Genomic DNA, 13,111 nt, shown 5'->3' on the forward strand with positions numbered 1-13,111 from the left:
TCTACAAACCATTCATGTCTTAGGATCTCCTGTGTGGCATGCTTTTATTTGTTTAGCAAGTTGAAAAAGCATTCATGGTTTTCCTGCTTAAGTGTTAAACTATATTTTCAAACATATTGAACCTTTAGATAGCCTTAAGTCAGCTCTAGTTACACTCTCTCGCCCACTGGGGCAAAGTCTGAACCGAATTTTCAGACCACTCCCTTCCTAAAAATCTTTATTCCTACAGAGCTAAACAATCCTAGCTTTCCACTCTAGTGGAGGCGAGTAGCTGAGCTACACCCTCCTTTGTTTTGTAAATGAGGCCATTTAATCTAATTGGCTGCCGCAGTAGTTGGGGGAAGCAAGGCAGAGCTATAACAGTAGCTAGGTTGGCAACAAAGTGTCCCAGTGATGAAGCATCTCAGCTCCAATTACAAAACATCAAGGTAAAAACAAGCAAAGCACACATGTGATTTAAGCAGCCATGCAAGTTTAGCAACAAGATTAAGTGGCTAGGTCAGTCAACCCTTCCCTGCCTTCTGATAGCAAGTAACTTGGTTCTCCAGGTGAGCAAACCCAATAATAACAATGAAAGGGGGGGGGGAAAGCTATGCAGGTAGAAAACCAGGTGAAGTCTAGTAGCTATCCAGTTTATTGCACTGCGTGTCACATGTATGACTATTTGCCTGCTGGACAGATGTGAGCATTCCCGACATAATGTGCTCCTGGCCCTTGGGAAATAGTTCATTCCCTGGAAACCAAGGTTGCTGACCTGGAAAAGCTGAGACTAGGGATGGTGGAAGAATCCATCTGGAGGTGGGGGATGGTCAAGTCTGCCGAGCTTTTGCTGACTTGGACCCCTGACCTCTGGCTCACTTGCCTGTGAGCTGGCCCAAGTCAACCTGTGCTTGACACCCTCCCACTCAGCCTCCCAGGACCACCACCACTTACCCACCATGTTCAGCTCCCTGGTCAAGCCAGTGGGCAATCCATGAGCACCCAGCAAGCAGCATGCAGCCGCCCAACTCCTCAGTGAGCTGCCATTTTGCGTAAAAAAGGTGGCTCATTGTTTTCCGTAAAAGACGTTTTACATAAATAGCAGCTGTAAAGCAGGCATTTATGCCAGATTACAAGCATGAATAGACCATTCACGCTTGTTATTTTCCATAAATGGCCACTTTACAGCCTCCATTATGTAAAATCTCTTTTACCAAAAACAAGCTGCCAGTTTTATGCAAAATGGTGGCTCGCTGAGGAATCGGGCGGCCACGCACCACTCACCGGGTGCCACAGACTGCCCAGCAGCTTGATTGGGGAGCAGAACAGGGGCAGGTAAATGGCAGGGGTCTGTGGGCAGCATGTGGGGGAGGCACTGGGTAGTTCGCCCATCCCTAAATAGCTGGCATAGGTTTAAAGGTACAAAAGAAAGTTTACTGTTATGGGCGAGGCTGTGCTATCCAGATTTTGAGAGGACTGTGTGTTGAGGAGGTTTTAGGGTTGGGAGACAGAGCCAATGTTGACAGGTTTTGTGTAAGTCTAACTCTTTTCTTTCTATGTCTGTATTAAGTATGAAAGCTGTGTGTATGCTACTTTTCCTAATAAAAGCAGTCTATTCTGTTTTAAACCATTGTCTCTGTGTGTGGAAGCACATATCAGTGTCAGCCACCTCTCCTGCCTACACCAAATTTTAGTAGGCAGGAAATTGGAACTGGTCATAATGTTAAACAGGTGGTTTAAGCAGAAACCATCAGTTATTTCTAAATCCCACAATGAGCGAACTTACCCCCAGAGAATTCTTGCTCAGAAAGTCACATATCTGTCCATCTCAGCTGAGAGTTCTCCTTTAATATGAAATCTTGTTCCATGTATATGAGTGCAATATCATGGTGCATCTTGGGAGCTGTAGTTTGGAATCACATAGTGTGGCATGACATCATGCATCGACCATATTATGTACCCTCTTAATGATTGGTTGTTTTCACATGGCCTGCCTGCGTGATGTTTACTGATGTTTACTCAGTGTCACCAATCACTAATATGAAGATGGGTTCCTCTTCCTTGGAACCAGACCTGTGATGGTGACAATGATGAGAGAAGCAGCTAAGGAGACTGCTTCATGTAATTGGGGGGGGGGGGTGTCTAGGTGGTAGGACAACTGAAAAGTTAGGAGAGAGTCTGTGTAATAATCTACTGCATATGATTCCAAGCTCATAATCAATTCAGAACTTAATAGCAAATTCATAATACATCAGTCCAGGCTTGCTACAAAGGAGAACATGATAAACTTATGAGTTTTGACCAATGAGTCAACTAATTATGAAATTTGGCAGCATCACTACTCCGGGTAGGGCTGGGAATGGGAAAGGACTCCTGTCTGAAACCCTGGAGAGCTTCTGCCATCAGTGTAGACAATACTAAGCCAGATGGGCCAATGGCCTGACTTGGTAAAAGCATCAGGACTGGCTGCCTTGTAACTTAAGCAACTAGACACGTGTTAAAAATTCAGCACACTTTTTTTTATTACAGCCAAGCACAAACACCTCACCAGAGTCCATGGATTAAAATATTTAGTGTGCCCAAGTTCAGGAAATTCAGGAAATCTAAACAGAAACCAGGGGCAGGATCTTAAAGTCCAGTGTTATAATCCAAAGCAGAGGCCCAAACATGGGATCCAAGGCATGATATATTCTAGGGATGCAGGCAAAGGAATGTCTGGTACCAGCGACATTGTACTCAGTTTTGCCTACATGCTAGCTTCTATGCAGGGGTGGAGCAGTTAGGGATCCTTGCTTGTCAGTCTAGCTCTACTGGGAAAACTAGCCTGGAGACATCACGTTGGTTGCCTCTCATCTTCAACTGATGCCATGCCTGGGAGATAACTTTAGGCATGCCCCTTTTTCAGCGGAACCTGCCTTCTGCTCACTTATCAAGGAATGTTCCTCTGCTTGGGGGCCCTCAAACATTTTTCCCATGGCTAGGTCTGGCAGTCCTTGAGAAGGAGCAGGTTCTTCCCCTGCTTGCAATCTACTGTGAATCCAAGTAGAGATTAATCCCCAGCCCCCTGCCATTCCATATCTTGACTGAGCCTTAAATCCAGGGCTGTGCAGGGAACCCCCAACCCACTCCAGAGGCTGATTCAGAGCTTCCAAATTGGCTCCAACGCATCTCAGGCCGATCTGGAGCTGGGCTAACCTGCTTCAGTCTCTGGATCTGAAGCAAGATCTGGACATCTGAAGTGCCCCCCTCCTGCCAGCTCTGTGTGTGAGCCCCTTGCTCCTTACCTAGACCCAAAGGGATTGCTCACGGCCATTGCTGTCTTGGAGGGAGTCACCTTTTCTTCTTCCAGTAAGTAAATGGTGTGTAGCTTGTGGCCATAAAAGGGCCACTGATGCAACATTACAAGCGTAAATGGGCCAGAAGAAGAAGAGTCACCATTTGAAAAGAAAACGGTGACTCCCTCCAAAACAGGGATGGCTGTGGGTGCTCCTCATAGGCAGGAGGCTCACATGCCTGGGCAGGTGGGTGGTTTTTTTACTTTTGCCACTTGCGTACCTGCAGAGGCCGTGATAGGCTATGTAAGTATTTACGTAGCCTATCATGGCAAAAACAACAACAACAGGGAACACAAATGGCAGCAGCTAAATACTGATATTTAGTATAATAGTAGTGTGATAGGCTACGTAAGTACTTTTGCCATTTGCATCCCTGCGGAGGCCATGATAGGCTACGTAAGTATTTACGTAGCTTATCACGGCAAAAGAGAGGGGTGCAAATGGCGGCCACTACGCCATTTGCACCCCTGTCTTTTGCCATCATAGGCTACGTAAATATTTACGTAGCCTATCATGGCAAAAAAGGGAATGCAAATGGCAGCTGCCGTAGCTGCCGCCATTTGCGTTCCCTTTTTTTTTTTTTTGCCGTGATAGGCTACGCAAATATTTACGTAGCCTATCACGGCAAAATACAGGGGCGCAAATGGCGGTGGCTATAGCGGCCACCATTTGCGTCCCTGTGCAGGCTGCCCAGCAGCCGGATGTCTGGTCGCGGGTGGCCCCAGCCGGTGGCTCCACGGAGTCGCCGTGGAGTGGAGCCGGCCGGGGAGAATTTGGGGGGGAGGGACGGATCGCCTCCCCCCACTACGAATGTCACCCTTCAAAAAGGTAAGTGACTTTCATACATCCCTACTGGGAACCAAACAGCCTTCAAGCCTGTCTCATTAGCTTCCTGGAAATATCTGGTTGGCCACTGCAAGAAGCAGCTAGGGATGGGTGAGAATTTTGTTTCAGTTCAGTCAGTTTGGATAAAAATTTATCAGAATTATCTATCTTCAGGACACAAAAAAACTTGAGATTAAAAAAGAAATGAATGTGGGAGAAATTGAAACTGGCAGACTCATCCAACCAGGCCCAAGACTTAGCTCTAAAAAGCCTGGGTTTGAGTCCTTGTGTTTTCAACCACGTTAGTACTTAATTAAGGTTTCCACCTCTTTTTTTCTGATAGGTTTCTCATCTCTAATTAACTTTAGCTACAGGGGAGGCAGGTACATCATGGTCCTCTCCAAGATGGGAAGCATCATTATTACAAACACAGCCCTGGAAACAAAGCCTATGAGGAGAGACTGAAAGAACTGGGCAGGTTTAGCCTTGAGAAGAGAAGACTGAGGGGAGATAGGATAGCGCTCTTCAAGGACTTGAAAGGTTGTCCAGAGAGGAAGGCCAGGATCTCTTCTCCATCATCCCAGAATGCAGGACACGGAACAATGGGCTCAAGTGACAGGAAGCCAGATTCCGGCTGGACATCAGGAAAAACCTCCTGACTGTTAGAGCAACATGACAATGGAACCAATGACCTAGGGAGGTAGTGGGCTCTCCCACACTGGAGGCCTTCAAGACGAGGCTGGACAGCCATCTGTCAGGGATGCTCTGACTTGGATTCCTGCAGTGAGCAGGGGGTTGGACTCGATGGTCTTGTAGGCCACTTCCAACCCTACTATTCTATGATTCTGTGATTCGATGATGATGATGAAATACATTTCTATACTGCCCCATAGCCAAAGCTGGGCGGTTTACAAAGATTAGAACATTAAAAGTACAATATGTAAAATTTAAAATATAAAAAACACACAAACAGACAGTTATATACAAAGACAACATATATATATATATATATACACACACACACACACACACACACACATATACATATACATATACATATACATATACATGAAGAACTTGGAGCAATCAGCGAAACCATAAAACAAATCCAGGATCAATTAAAACTCATTGTGCTGCCAAATGCCTGGGAAAAGAAAAAAGTCTTGACTAGCGCTGAAAAGGTAACAATGTTGGTGCCAGGCGTGCCTCATTGGGGAAATCATTTCACAATTGGGGGGCCACCACCAAGAGGGCCCTCTCCATTGTTGTTGTCTTCTGAGCTTCCCTTGGAAGAGGGACCCGGAGGAGGACCTTAGAAATTGAGCATAGTGTACAAGTATGTTTGAGACGGGAGAGGCACTCCAAATAGTTATAGCTATTGCATTTGGCTGGTGCAGATGAGTGAAAATTTCAGTTCCATCCATTTTTTATAAGAATTTACCAAAATTCTAAAGTTCTTTATATTTAGGAGAGAAACAACTTGAGATTTTAAACATTCAAATCAGTGAGAAAGCGAAACAGACAGGCTGATCCATCTAGGGATGTACGAACTGTGTACCTTCCGTGCCGCTTGACTTCCGCAGTTTGCAGCCAGTGCTCCGTACCGTCGTTCGCAAGCCCCCGGAATTCTCCTCTTTTTTTTTCCGCTCCAAGAATTACGAAGATAAATCTGTACCGACAGCCGTAATTCTGCATAACTTCCGTAAGAAAGGCTATTTTTTGTAGATATTTAAATATTTTTTCCCCCTGCCCTGAGACGTGCAGTAATTACTTTCAGCCAAAATACTTCCTCCTCCTCGGGGCTTCCCAAAACAAGGCTGCCCTAGGTGTGCCTGAGCGATGCACTCTTGGTTTAAAGCAACGCTGTTTGAAAGGAAGGAAGGAAGGAAGGAAGGAAGGAAGGAAGGAAGGAAGGAAGGAAGGACCTTTTAAAATGACCATGCCGGTCTGGAGCCCTGCACGAGTATTATTCCCCCTGCTAGGCTTTCTATTTCCACATCCAGCCTTGTTGGTGACATGGTGAGGCTAAAATGGAGAGGAGAACCAACTCTGTGCATGTCTACTCAGAAGTAAGTCTTACTGAGTTCAATGCAACTTACTCCTACACATGTCAGAACCCCACTTGCCCCCAGCTCAGCTTTGTATTTCCACATCCAGCTCATTAGCAAACCTCCTGTTAGTTATCTCACTGGGTGACTTTGGCTGGACTCTCACCACTAGATCATACTTCTGTTATGAAACTCATGAAACTCATGTTATGAAACTCATCATGATTTCAATTGAAAAAGAATACCCATAAACAAGGCAGTGAGCACGATTCATTAAAAAAAAAACTTATGTATTTATTATCGAATATACTACCTTAAGTTTTTATTTACGAAAATTTCACAACTCTGTGCAGATGACAAAAAAAAAAAGCTGCATGACTGCTGGCTCTGCAGGACCTCGTGGTGCCATTCCGCAGAGGATTCCATGGCACAGATTGAAGGGAATTCGATCCCATTTCAGTCTGTGGCGGAATTCTCTGACATCCCTAGATCCATCCCTTGAAAGAGGTCCTTCTAGTTTGGCCTTCCCCAACCTGGTGTCCTCCAGATGTGATAGACTGAGTTGGGAGTTCAACTCCTCTGCTGAGCATCAGGCTAGGGAAGCCCTATTCTAGATGGACATTTATTCATTCATCTAATAGATTTATATAACCCACATCATCTGGGGACCATTCAGGCTTGCTAAGAATCAAAAGAATTAAAAATAAACACAGACCCACAGATGTGATAATAGAGTGGCACCACATTAAAAATATATCAAAATATAGAACATTCAGCATTAAAATACTTCAGAAGCAGCAGATAAAACTCCAAATGACAATCAGTAAAAAGCATATTCAAAAGACCCAGCAAATATGGCCATCTTCATCTTTGGTCTGATCCGCCAGGGCTGTTCTGTCTTATGTTCTTTTGCATGGTACCCTATCCAGCATTAGACTTCGGTAGGCATACCAACCCTTCCTGGATTGGACAATAGCCTCCCTTGCTTGTCTACACCACCGACATCACCAGCTTTACCCTAGGGAGATGTGAGCGGAGAATTCCAAGCATCTTCACCAAACTACAATTTCAAGGAGTCTTTGGTAGAAGCCATGACGGTAGGCAAATGTGTCAATTTCAGTTCTGCTTAGTTTCTCATTTTCTGACTTTAACTTCATTTCAGCATCAGTGTACAATTTGCACAATAATGTCTATGCGTTTTTGAGTGCGGTGCTCATCACATGTGCACTTTTCTCTCACCCCATCAGTGATTGGAGATAATGATGGGGATTCCTCCTGGGGGTGGGGCTTGGAGGCCACTCCAAGAAGGCTTTGCGGGCCAGATCGGGAAGTTCCATGGGCTGGATTGGGCCTGCACACTAGAGGTTCCCCATCCCTGCTCTACTGTAAGGGTCCTTGTCCAGTTCTTTGGAGCTCTGTATAAATCAGGGGAATGGTAGAACTGGGAACAATCCAGTAAGAGAACCAAACTGGTTTGGTCCTCATTACCAAATGCCCATGAAATTAAAACTCTTAGAAAACTACTAACAGAAGTAATACCATGTATGGTGGAGGTGGTGGTGGTGGTGGTGATGAAAATGCACAAACCAACCCAAGTCCATCCAATTGAGTTCAATAGGACTTACTCACTAATGGACGTGCTTTGTACTACAATCATGTCCTTCAAACTGGACATGATGGCCTCTAAGGCTGCTACCCCCAGTCAAGTATGTTAACAATAAGGTAAAAAAGTTGAATTTTAGGACAGCTACATCTCATAATCAGGACAGTCCCCCTGGCTTTACCAGATAAACTGCCTGATTATTTGTTTGTGTTCCTTTCTGTTGTCGAAGGGAAGCTCTTACTTCTCTGTGATTCCAAAAGTTGCAAGCAGTATATTTATGATAGATGGGGGGGGGGGAGAGAGAGAGAGAGAGAGAGAGAACCATCAGTGTGCATGTTGTTTTATAGAATACAAAATGACAGATCTCTGCCCCAAGGAGCTTACAATCTACAACTTGACATGATGGGGGAGGGGTGAAAATGGAATGAGAGGGAAGTGGAGGCAGTGGCAGATAGAGAAGAAATACATTCTCATTTCATTTACACAGACTTACGCTTGGTTACAGACAGGGCCAGCATCAAGGGTAGGCATGGTAGGGCACCAGCTGAGGGCCTACACAGCAGCAGGGGCCCACTGAGAAGAGCCCCCTGGATTTGGTCCTCCTCTTCACCCTTGAGACCTGCTTGATCATCTGCCTCTCATTCCGACCCAGAAAACAGTGGTGGTGAGAAGGGTGACTGGTTGATGCCACTGCCTCCTTACTCTGCCTGTCATGCAAGCAAGTTGTAGCAATGATAAGAAAGAGGGGGAGCAATTGTGGCTGGTGACAATGGTGATGAACAGGTAGAGTCCCTGTGGAAAGGGGCCCAGTGAGGGTGTCTTGCCCCAAGGGCCCTCAAAACGTGAAGCCAGCCCTGGTTACAGGCTTAATTGCAGTAGAAGATGGGAACTAGGGTGTTGAGCCAAAGGCCTCATGGAAAAAGTGAGTCTTAAGGAGGGGCTGGAGGGAAGTGAGTTAGGTGGCTTCTTGCAGGTGTTCTGGGGGGGGCAGTCGCAGGCATATGGAGCAGCAAAGGTGGAGTCCCTTGAGGGAGCAGGAGACTTTCAGACAGCAGAGGGTGGTGGAACTGGAGATGTATCTCCAAGCAGAGATGAATCAGGGCACAAGAGCAGGGAGATAAAGGCAGGGGGAGCAGCAGAGGTCTTTGAAGGCTCAGGACAATGAGCTTGTGCTAGATCCAGGAGTGGACAGGGAGCCAGTGTAGGGGTTTAAGCGGAGTGTCATGTAATCAGAGACCAACAAGAGAGGTGAATGATTTTGGCAGCCAAGTGCTGGATAGCTGCGGAAGGAGCAAGGTGAGACAGACAACAGAAGCCCATGGAGGAGAAGATTGCAGCAGTCTAGATGAGAAATGATCACGGGAAGAGATGGTTTGGATGGGAGCAGGCCAAAAACCCTATTAATTTCTGCTGACATCTTTGTAATGTGGTTGAAACAGAAGCTATTACACACTATGTAATTCTTCCAAGTGATGTCAGATCAGGTCAGCCTTGGACATTCTTTGGTAACCTATGGTCCCAAACCCAGGGCCCATATGGTTTCCGGATTGAAGGGTAGTTTGAACCAGAGTCTCCCACATCCAGTACCAGCACTGTGACCACTAGACAGAGTGGAACAACTAGAAAGGGAGTCTTCTGGATGGCTACCCATCTTTGGAATACCCTCCTTAAACAGCCTGTCGATGTGTTTACACTACGGTGATTTAGGCAGCAGGTTAAGACCTTCTTATTCACCAAGACTCTATTCTTCTGGTTTTATTTGGGATACTTTAAAAAAAAAACTCTTTAAAAAAAGTTTTAATTTTTATTTGTAAGTCATTTCTAACGCTTGCAATCGAGCATCACTTTGGAGACGTTGTGCATGTCATACATATTTCAAAGAAACGAATCAACAAATGAAATAAAACACCATGCTGAGCCTTGTTTATTGTGCCTTCAGCACAATCTTCCTTTCTTTCTGTCCATCAATGTGAATTTTTGCCTTGTGCAAGTACCTAGAGGAAACGTGTGTCCAACGTTGCCTTTCATCTGTCCTTTGGAAAAGACTGGCCATTTTAGGACATACATTACTGCCTCACTGGGAATGAATGGATGGGTGATAACAAGCTCCAGAGGCCTGTCTGGAGCAGAAAATCACCAGCAGCATGAGTTGGTATCACCGGGTTGTGTCAAGAGGTATCCTCTGGGTGTTCTGGGTGTTTGACACAGTCCTATGTTTTACTCCCCTAGCCAGGTCTAAGCTTTATCTCATTAGGCTACGCTGCCCCCTGCTGGCTGATATTTGACGCTGCACTGGGGTTGCAGGGAGATGTCAACTGAGCTGGTGTCACGTGAGGCAGTGGGCAGCAGTCCGTGTGTGAATGGTCCTTGGTCATTATCAATCAGATGTGTCATTTTTTCACATGGCAAGCTTTGAGATTTCTTGAGAATCTTCAGTTTTCTTAGTAAAGAGGGCGAGGGGAGGAAAAGGAAAAAAAAGTTTCCTTATGTGGCCCTGTTGTTCACTAGTGGTCCACAGATATTTTATACTAAGGAAATTAAAACTCTGTGCTCTAAAGCCAAACCAAGTTTGGCCTCCTCAGAAATTCCTCTCTGTGAATTTTTTTTAATGTTGAACAGTCTCTGGAAATTAACTGGCTCCCTGAATGTTTGCTCTTGTATTTGATATATTCGGATAGTTGGCATGCAATGCTGTTGAGTAGCTGACGTTATGTAAAAGCTGACATGGAATGGTAATACCTGAAAGCATTTGATAGATGGCATGCAATCGTGTTTCATATTTGACATTATTTGATCATTGGCATACAATAGTAAAAAGTATTTGGTGGTTGAGATGCAGTGACATGCAACAGTATGGGAAATTTGACAATATTTGATTGATCATACGATGGTATGTAATATTTGATTCACTGTACATGATAGTTGCCCTGCAATAGTATTGAAAATATGACAATATTTGAGAAGTTACACATGTTATTTCGTATTTGACTCACTTTATGTGTTAGTTGACATGCAATGGTACTTAGCATTCAGCATTATTTGAATAGCTAACAATATAATTAATATTTCCTTGATTTTTAAAAGCTAGCATGCAGTATATTTGGTACTTGGCAGTTTCTGATGGTTGCCATTGGCATGTATAGTACAGTAGTTGACAGATGGCAAAATGGTATTTATCATAGCTGGCATGAAATTGTATTATTTTTGATAGTATAAGTGAACAAAAACAGCATTTCATATTTGACAGTGTTCATAGCAGACACTTTATGAGACTGTGCATTGTTTTTGGTAGCCTACAAAAACCAACAAGCAAAGCTAAAAGATCAATAGACTGCTCATTGGAAGGACAGATACTGAAGCTGAAGCTCAAATATTTTGGCCACCTAATGCGAAGGGAAAACTCTCTGGAAAAGACCCTGATGCTGGGAAAGACTGAAGGCAATAGGAGAAGGGGACGGCAGAGGATGAGATGGCTAGATAGCATCACCAATGCAATGAATATGAACCTGAGCACACTCCGGGAGAGAGCGCAGGACAGGAAGGCCTGGCGTGCTGTGGTCCATGGGGTCACGAAGAGTCGGACATGACTGAACGACTGAACAACAACAACAGGTAGGTAATTTTGGACCCTGGACTTAATGGTCTCAGAACTCACCCACCCACCCATTTAGACTGTCATGTGTATTACACAGCTAACGCAAGTGCTCAACTAACATTTCTCTCCCCCAGCCTTCACTGTCACTCCATGCTGTACAGCTGTGCCTTTTACATTCCTGATATGCTAGAGTGGGCAAATTAACAAACAAAAACTGTTTGCTAACCCTGGTTAAAAGAAAGAAAGAAAGAAAGAAAGAAAGAAAGAGGGAGGGAAGGAAGGAAGGAAGGAAGGAAGGAAGGAAGGAAGGAAGGAAAGGAAAGGAAAGGAAAGGAAAGGAAAGGAAAGGAAAGGAAAGGAAAGGAAAGGAAAGGAAAGGAAAGGAAAGGAAAGGAAAGGAAAGGAAAGGAAAACTGTGAACATGTTTCTCATTTTGAAGTCACTTAAATCATAGCAGCATCATGACTACAGGAATAAAAAGGAGTTTGCTTCTGCTGCCCTGATTCTAACTACACCAGTGTGATGTAGCGCTTGGACTGGAACTTGGGAGACCCAGGTTCTAGTCCCCATTTGTCCATGAAGCTCATTGGGTAACTTTGGGCCAGTCACTGACTCTCAGCCTAACCTGCTTCACAGTGTTGTTGTGAGGATAAAATGGAGAGGAGGGGGACCATGTGAGCAGCCTTGGGTTCCTTACAAAGGGGGGGGATGGGATATAAATGTAATAACAACAACAACAACAACAACAATAACAACAACAATAATAATAATAATAATAATAACAATAATAACAACAATAATAACAATAATAATCAGCATTCACTTGGGAATAAGCACCATTTTGTTGTAGAAAAGGATAATATGTTTTTAAAGTGGTAAAATGAGCTTCTGTACCAATGCGCATGTCGGGCCAGCTGCCCCCTGACTATACAATGTGTTAAAGAGAAGGAGCAATAATGCTGCAGGGAGTGGAGGCAACACAGCAGGACGTGGCATTGGTGGCCCAGGTGCTGATGCCAGGCCTGTCTGCCCCTGCCCCATCACCGGCTGCTCTCTGGGTGGCCATTTGGGGTTTTCCTGAGCTGCAGGCTGCTCCAGTTAGCTGCACCAATGAAAATTCACATTCGGAGTTTGAAATTCCGTGCTCAAAACCTTAATGGGCAAATTTTGAATATTTCCACATTTTTTCCCCAGCTGTACTTGGAATGTTCTCTTGGGTAGCTGAACAGACCCCCCCAAAAGAAAATAAAAATAGAAGCTGATTTGGTTTGGCCATTGTTGTCAAAAAGGAACTGATTCTGCTAAGCGTCCAAACATTGGATATCAATGGATATCAACAGTATCTATTGTTGGAGGGCCAGAGTGGCAATAGCGAGCAGAGATGGGGTAATGAAGAGACAGACAACAATAGCTTGGATTAGGGATGGCAGAGAATTCCACCATGGATTCCAGTGAGGCCCCCCAGAATCTGTGGCGGAACGGCCTCCTGCCCCCCTGCCCCCCTTCGGAATCCCCCCGGGATGGCACTTACCTGGGGCAGATGTGACGGATTCAGTGGTGGCGGCAGCTCCAGCAGTGGCTCCGCCGGCGGCTCCAGCGGCAGCAGCTCCGGTGGCTGGTCTCTTGGCCAGCCACAGCTGGGCTGCTGCTGCCGCCGCCATTGCCGTCCTTGCAGCCGTGATAGGCTACGTAAGAATTTACATAGCCTATCAAAGCTACCCCCCAA

Source organism: Heloderma suspectum, chromosome 2 (genome assembly GCF_057233095.1).
Source record: "Heloderma suspectum isolate Gila_16-S chromosome 2, 16-S_ref, whole genome shotgun sequence".
In the NCBI taxonomy this organism is placed as follows: Eukaryota; Metazoa; Chordata; class Lepidosauria; order Squamata; family Helodermatidae; genus Heloderma; species Heloderma suspectum.